The sequence below is a fragment of the Rhinopithecus bieti genome, unplaced genomic scaffold (genome assembly GCF_001698545.2).
Source record: "Rhinopithecus bieti isolate Rb0 unplaced genomic scaffold, ASM169854v2 scaffold_758, whole genome shotgun sequence".
In the NCBI taxonomy this organism is placed as follows: domain Eukaryota; kingdom Metazoa; phylum Chordata; class Mammalia; order Primates; family Cercopithecidae; genus Rhinopithecus; species Rhinopithecus bieti.
Genome location: NW_016803215.1, coordinates 927,411 through 934,437, shown reverse-complemented (window position 1 = coordinate 934,437; position 7,027 = coordinate 927,411). Strand labels below are relative to the sequence as shown.

The following is a 7,027-nucleotide window of genomic DNA, read 5'->3' as shown; positions in this document are numbered from 1 at the left end:
GTCTTTAATTATTTTATTTTATTTTATTTTATTTTATTATTTTATTTTATTTTATTTTATTTTATTTTATTTTATTGAGACAGGATCACACTCTGTTGCCCAGGCTGGAGTGCAGTGGTGCGATCTTGGCTCACTGCAACCTCTGCCTCCTGGGTTCAAGTGATCACCGTGCCTCAGCCACCCTAGTAGCTGGAATTACAGACATGTGCAACCACACTGGCTAATCTGTGCATTTTTAGTAGAGATGTGTGTCAGGTCCCAGGGTCCAGGTCCAGCCCATGCTGAAGTCTGAGGGGAGTGGGTGGGTGATCAGAAAGAACACTCGGGGGGCCGCAGGCAGATGAAAGATAGCTCTATTCAATAGCAGCTCTCATTAACAGCTTTCTTACACTAGCTCTCTTATTATCAGCTTCGTCTTACACTGTTTGCCGTGTATCAGCTGCCTGAGCCAGCTGCCCCCCACCGCCACAGCTGCGCAGCTGGTTCTCCCTTGCTTTCAGGGTCAGCAGCTTAACTCTATCTCTCTCTGGGAACAAGCAAGCCCAGCTGTGTCCTGGGTCCCTCCCATCCATCTGCAAGATGGACAGCTTTGGCTCTCTCTCTTTCTCTGGGCACCAGTGCACCCATATGTCAAGCCATGTGGAGTAGAGATGAGCCAAGCCCCCAAGAGCCATGTATCTTATGCACGGCATCAACAGGGCAGTTACACCTTTTACAGACAATAGTGGCATAAAGCCAAGTGTGAACTTACACAAACAGGTTATGTTACAAGCGGAGGTGTGCACTTGCCCACCAAACTCGTGAGTCAGCCAGGCCTGGATATCCGCCTCAGTCTATTCCTTGACCAAAGCACATCATGTACCTTATAATGTGGTTTTGCCATGTTGGCCAGACTGGTCTCAAACTCCTGGACTCAAATGATCTGCCCGCTTCGGTCTCCCAAAGTGCTGGGATTACAGGTGTAAGCCACTGCATCTGACCTGAAATGGCGTATTTTTGGCCAATTTGCAACACTTTTGAATCTTTAATGTCTTTCCTATGGCTATTTGATATTCACTTCATAGAGAATTAATGCCTGTATTGTTGGACATTTAGGTCGTTTCCAATTTTTCACCATTATAATGGATAATTATAAAAGCAAAAGGTTGGAAACAACCTAGATGTCCAGCCCCCTGTGGGGATTGGTTAATGACATCCTGTTGTGAATACTGGAGACAGATTTTGCAATTCTTAAAAATATAAGTTGTAAAAATGCAGCGTCCATCCCCCCCACCAATCTATTTTGGAAACAGCTGTATTTGTGTGTATACATTATGTTATTGTCAGGTTGTAAGCTTTACTAGCGGCGGGGGAGTCTGAAGCCTTTAAAAGAACACTGAGCTAGATCTAGCTTCTGGCTCTGTGTGTTTATTGACTAGTGGTATGCCTTGAGAAACCAGAACTCTCTGAATTTCAGTTTTGTTTCTGTGTAAAATGAAGAAGTTTGAAATAAAAAAATTATCAGTCAGGCACGGTGGCTCACGCCTGTAATCCCAATACTTTGGGAGGCTGAGGCAGGCGGATCACGAGCTCACGAAATCAAGACCATCCTGGCTAATACGGTGAAACCCCGTCTCTACTAAAAATACAAAAAAATTAGCCAGGCGTGGTGGCGGGCGCCTGTAGTCCCAGCAGCTCGGGAGGCTGAGGCAGGAGAATGGCGTGAACCCGGGAGGTGGAGCTTGCAGTGAGCCGAGATGAGAGATCACGCCACTACACTCCAGCTTGGGTGACAGAGCAAGACCCCATATCAAAAAATCTCAAGTTTCCTTCCAGGTTCTGATCTTCTCCATGTGATTCTGATAGTCACCTTGTCTGCAGAAAGCCCTTAGGGTAAGGGCACTGAGAATTTCAGGGTTCTGAAAGGGGAGATCCACGTGCTATCACCATTGATAGTTGTTTTGTGCAAAACATGGTTTGCTTGCCTCTATTGGTGTGTTGCTTTTAAGTATGGATTTTTTTTTAATCACACAAATAATATTAACGGAACTCAGAATTTCAGGAACTACATATACACTTGGTGCCATTATAACAACACTTTTCTTGTTTTGTTTTTGAGAAAGGGTCTAACTCTGTTGCCTGGGCTGGAGTGCAGTGGTTTGCAGGAATGCCATCAGTTTTTAGCCAATACAACAGATCCCTGGAGGTCAAGGCATCCTGGATATCACTCTACTGTTCCTACCAATTAAGTTAATTGCATCCGCTTTATTGTTGATGGTGAAGTGCCACCACCTGACATCTGCTGTGCTGGCCTTCCACCATTCCCACTGACACCAGGACGCCTGGTCTCATGGCAGCGTCTCCTGTTGTCGATCCTGGCCTACAAAGGATAGTGCCACTGAATCTCTCAAATATTCAGGCGCCCTTCTCACTAGTGCCTTCCTTGTTAACCTAGAGAGGAGAGTTCCTGTGAGTCCTCCAGGGGCACATAGTCAAGTGGTGGATTTTGAATTTGCTGGCATATAATGAACCATTCTAACATTCCGACTTCCCTGTACTTTCCGGCTTCTTTGATGCTTTATGAATGCAGTTGTATATTCGCCACCTAATTCACTGCAGCAACTGTTACGTCCACATTTCAAGGAGCCACTCCAGCAGTGTGTTGGAGCCCCAGGTGTCCTTGCCGAGCCGTTCAGTCCTGAGAGTGTGTCCAGGTCAGTGTATTCTCTTGCACACAGCCTTTAGTGTCCCTCTGGTCCAACACCCTATGTCCACTCCTCCACCGCCTCTCCCAGATTCTGCCAGTACACACTAGGCAGCTCCAGAAACATTTTTGGCAAAAGAAAAAAAAAAGAAAAGAAAAAAAAATCATGCTCCCAGAGCAGATTGTGCTTGTGACCTTGGGCCATGATAAGGAATGACCATAGCCTGGTGTCAACGTGGGGCAGCAGTGACGACACACCTCATCCTGCTGTAAGGCCTTGTTGGAGGCTCCTTGCCTAGTCTCCAGGCAAGGGGCAGCTGCCTTTCTCTTAGCAAGGAAAGGGGGTTACTCCTTTTAGCCCAGAGCATTCAGTGGAAACTGGAGGCTCAAAGTTCTCAGATGTATCCGCTTAAGTTTTCCCATACCAGACCAGGATCCCATTTCATTCCTCCTCTCCCCTCCCCTCCAGAAATAACTCTTTAAAGACTGGAATATTCCATTTAAGCAGCCATCATATCCATGAGTGAAATGGTATAATCAGAATCGGCACTTAACACAAAATCTACGGATGGAGGAGCGATTTTGAAAAAAAGAAAGATTACTTGGGAAGAAATTAGCTTAAAAAGGAATTGATTATGATTTTCCTTCTTTGATTTTACAGAAAACGGAAAGTATTTCAAAAATGAATCTTCAGACGTCTACAAAAGGCCAGGTTTTACCTTAGAAGAAGAAAAAGGTTTTAGGCACTCCTGACACTCCTGAGAAGACTGTGGATAGCCAGGGCCCCACACCGGTTTGTACATCAACATTTTTGGACAGATGAAAATCTAAAGTGGCTGAAATGAATGATGATGATAAAGATAAGGAAATAGTTTTCAAACAGCCCATATCCTGTGTAAAAGAAGAAATACAAGAGACTCAAACACCTACACATTCACAGAAAAAAAGACGAAGAAAAAGCAATCAGTATTTTCAATGTATTATATATATTTCTTTTGAAAAGATAATATTTTATGATAAAAAATACAAAAAATTAGCTGGGTGTTGTGGCTCATGCCTGTAGTCCCAGCTACTTGGGAGGCTGAAGTGTGAGGGTCACCTGAGCCCAGGAAGTTGAGGCTGCAGTGAGCCGTGATCACCGCACCGCACTCCTGCCAAGTCATTACATTTATCTTAACCTGTTCTAGGCTGGCTTATGAGAGATTTGTATTAAGAATACAATAGGCAATCTCACAGACATCTAAGTACTGAACTCAAAATATGACCCCACCATGGAAGGACTGGGCTGGGAGGTTTTTCTTCTCTCCTGTGTGCCTTCACTCTGGACTTCTGCTCCATGCTTGTGTTTTGCTCTGCAGATGGACATTCAGCACATGCTCCAGGTTTCTCCAATCTCTGAGGCTTTCGCCTGCCCTGGCAGCACCTCTGGTCCCAGTGTTACTGGACCTTTCCTTACAGATGCTCCTCTGCAAAAATATCTATTAAACACTCTCTGTTTAATTTTCAGTTAGCAAGACAGAGAATCTGATCTGTCTAGCAGTGGGGGTGGGAGTTCCCTGGTTGTCCCTGGATTTGTAGTGCTGCCCTTTCCAAAGACTCGAGGAGGGACCAGATATCCAAAAAGTGGGTGTGGGTGGGAAATCAGTAATACAGTCTACTTCAACAAGAAAGCATAAAGTAGAGGTGGTGGCTCACGCCTGTAATCCCAGCACTTTAGGAAACCCAGGCGGGTGGATCACTTGAGCTCAGGAGTTCAAGACCAGACTGGGCAACATGGCAAAACCCCATCTCTACTAAAAATACAAAAAATTAGCTGAGTGTGGTGGCACATGCCTGTAGTTCCAGCTACTTAGGAGGCTGAGGTGGGAGGATTGCTTGAGCCCAGGAAGTCAAGGCTGCAGTGAGCCAAGATTACGATGTCACTGCACCCCAGCCTGGGTGACAGAGCGAGACTCCGTCTTGAAAAAAAAAAAAATGTATAGAGTGAAGCATCTGTATGCATGATTGAAGTCATGCTTTCCATGTATTTTTTCCACCTTGCCTTTTTTCTCTCGAAAACACTGTATCTTAAGCTTTTCCCTATGTTATCAAGTACTCACAAGCATTATTTTAGTGGTTGTATCAGAATCCATTATCTGGACTCATATCATTTATCAATCTACAGTTGCTGGAGATATTGCCCTTTCTGCCACATTCAGTCACCCTTACTGACCTTGCTCTGTGTCCACTTATCTACTAATATACATACTGGTCATTTAGGAATTAAAGTTAAGAATAAATAGTTATCATAGTTCCTAACACTTCAAAAAAATGTATCTTCCTAAAAATAGAATGACTTGGTGGTTAAGATAATTTTAAAGTAAAATAGATAAATTGATATTGAAATTAACATTTTGCTTTCTTCTTGTATCTATTCTTCACTTCTCTGTCATTTTGATGGATAAAGTTTCATTTGGAAGGATTTTTATTGCAAAATAGAAATAGCATATGACATGAGAGTGGGAACTCTGAAAGGTTCAACTTTCTAGTCATTAGTTTCCTAAGATTTTCACAAAAGCTATAGATAGTCAATCATGATTGGCCTGTATTGAAAGTGAGTTGACATTATGTACAACTTACGCATATACTTTCTATCAGATATAGAAAAATAGGTGGTGTGTTTGGAAAAGTATTGGGCTAGGAGTCAGGAAGCTTGACTGCTGGTCCCAACCCTGCTTCTTCAGTTGAGCACCCCGGACAGTAATTCAGCAGCTATTTCTTAAATACCTAATGGGTTTCGGATTTTGTAGTTGGGCTGGGAATATAGACAGTCCGCATTCATGATTCTCCAAGGCTTCCTTTCTCACCCAAGCTCACTGTGAGCTTTCTTATGCATTGTGTAAATTTGTCTCCTAACAGGCACCAACTCTCTCTCCAACTGGCTTCCCAGGGCAGTTGTGCAGATCAGATGAGAGAGAATATGTGTGAAAGCAAATTATAAGTCATTTTAAAATGCAATAAAAATGTGACCCATGGAAAATTATTTAAAGATCCTTAGAATTTTAAATAAACAGTACATTAACCTGAGTTCTCTATGGTTTTTATTTTAAATAGATATGAAAGTTTTACAATGGACCATAGATATGGTTGAAAATCTTGGCTTGATTATTCTCCAAGAAAATGATACAGTGGTTTGTGTGATTAATTTTCTAAAATCGCCGGCCAAAAAAAAACAAACAAACAAAACAAAATCATTTTGAGTTGAGTGACTGTATCAGTCAAAGGAACGTTGACTGTATAATGGAGAAATGTTTTCTGTGTTCACTAACAGCTTGCCTTTGTTTGATTCCAGCTGCAGCATATCATGAGTGATGAGATCCGTGTGCAGGTGACTGACCTTCACCTGGCAGAAAATAATAATGGGGCCACCGGAGGCCAGCTGAACACACAGAACTCAAGGAGCCTCCTGGAGTCAACATATCAGCGGAAAGTTGAACAGCTAATGTCAGATGAGAATTGCTTTAAGGTGAGAGTTGCTCATGCAGTCAAAGACCTTGCTGGTGACAATGTAAGTTGTTAGGATTCTCTGAACCAGAAGTTAAAGCCAGGGTACTTTGACCCTGTGATTCTACTCCTGGAACTTTTTGAGTTCCTAATGAACTCACCAGAGAAATACAAAGGAGAAGTAACTATCTTCCTGGACAATCTACTTTGTTTCTTTCTTGCCTTTAAAAAAACAAAAACAAAAAAACTAGTTATATACGATTTTTACAAATTTGTATTCTTCATTTTCTCTGAACAGTTTTCATAGTATACTTTGTAAGTATTACTATTAGAAAAATGTTGGTACATGAAATCCATGGTCATGGTTATTACGGAGAAGAAAACATAGGCCTGACACACATGGCTCACACTTGCAATCCCAGCAATCTGGGAGGCCAAGGTGGAACATGGCAAAACCCCATTTTTGCAAAAAATACAAGAATACAGAAATTAGGCAGGTGTGTTGGTGTGTGCCTGTAGTCCCAGCTACTCAGGAGACTGAGGTGGGAGGATCGCTTAACCCTGGGAGGTTGAGGCTGCAGTGAGCCCTGATCATATCACTGCACTCCAGCCTGGGTGACAGAGCAAGACCCTATCTCAAAAAAGAAAAAGAAAAAAAAAATATAGATAACCAAACAAAGTCACCTTAGAATTCTTCCCTGAAATTACCATTGATGACATTTCTAGACTTTTCTATGCTTGAGTATATATTTGAAAGTTTATACTGGACAAATGGTCTTTAATTATTTTATTTTATTTTATTTTATTTTATTATTTTATTTTATTTTATTTTATTTTATTTTATTTTATTGAGACAGGATC

General features: G+C 42.1%; 1 protein-coding gene and 1 pseudogene across 3 annotated transcripts in view; both read left to right on the top strand.

Annotated features, from left to right (window-relative positions):
* The window catches only part of MAP3K8 (mitogen-activated protein kinase kinase kinase 8), a 130,171-nt gene that overhangs the window by 13,904 nt on the left and 109,240 nt on the right, over nucleotides 1-7,027 (top strand). For 2 of the 3 annotated variants that reach the window (XM_017869659.1, XM_017869684.1), the window contains exon 2: nucleotides 6,015-6,188. The gene's annotated coding sequence lies outside the window, so the exon portion shown is untranslated. Of the gene's footprint in view, nucleotides 1-3,344; nucleotides 3,477-6,014; nucleotides 6,189-7,027 lie in introns of all 3 variants that reach the window. The other variant, XM_017869677.1, reaches the window with a different exon arrangement.
* The window catches only part of LOC108527904 (MKI67 FHA domain-interacting nucleolar phosphoprotein-like), a 30,557-nt pseudogene that overhangs the window by 10,452 nt on the left and 13,078 nt on the right, over nucleotides 1-7,027 (top strand).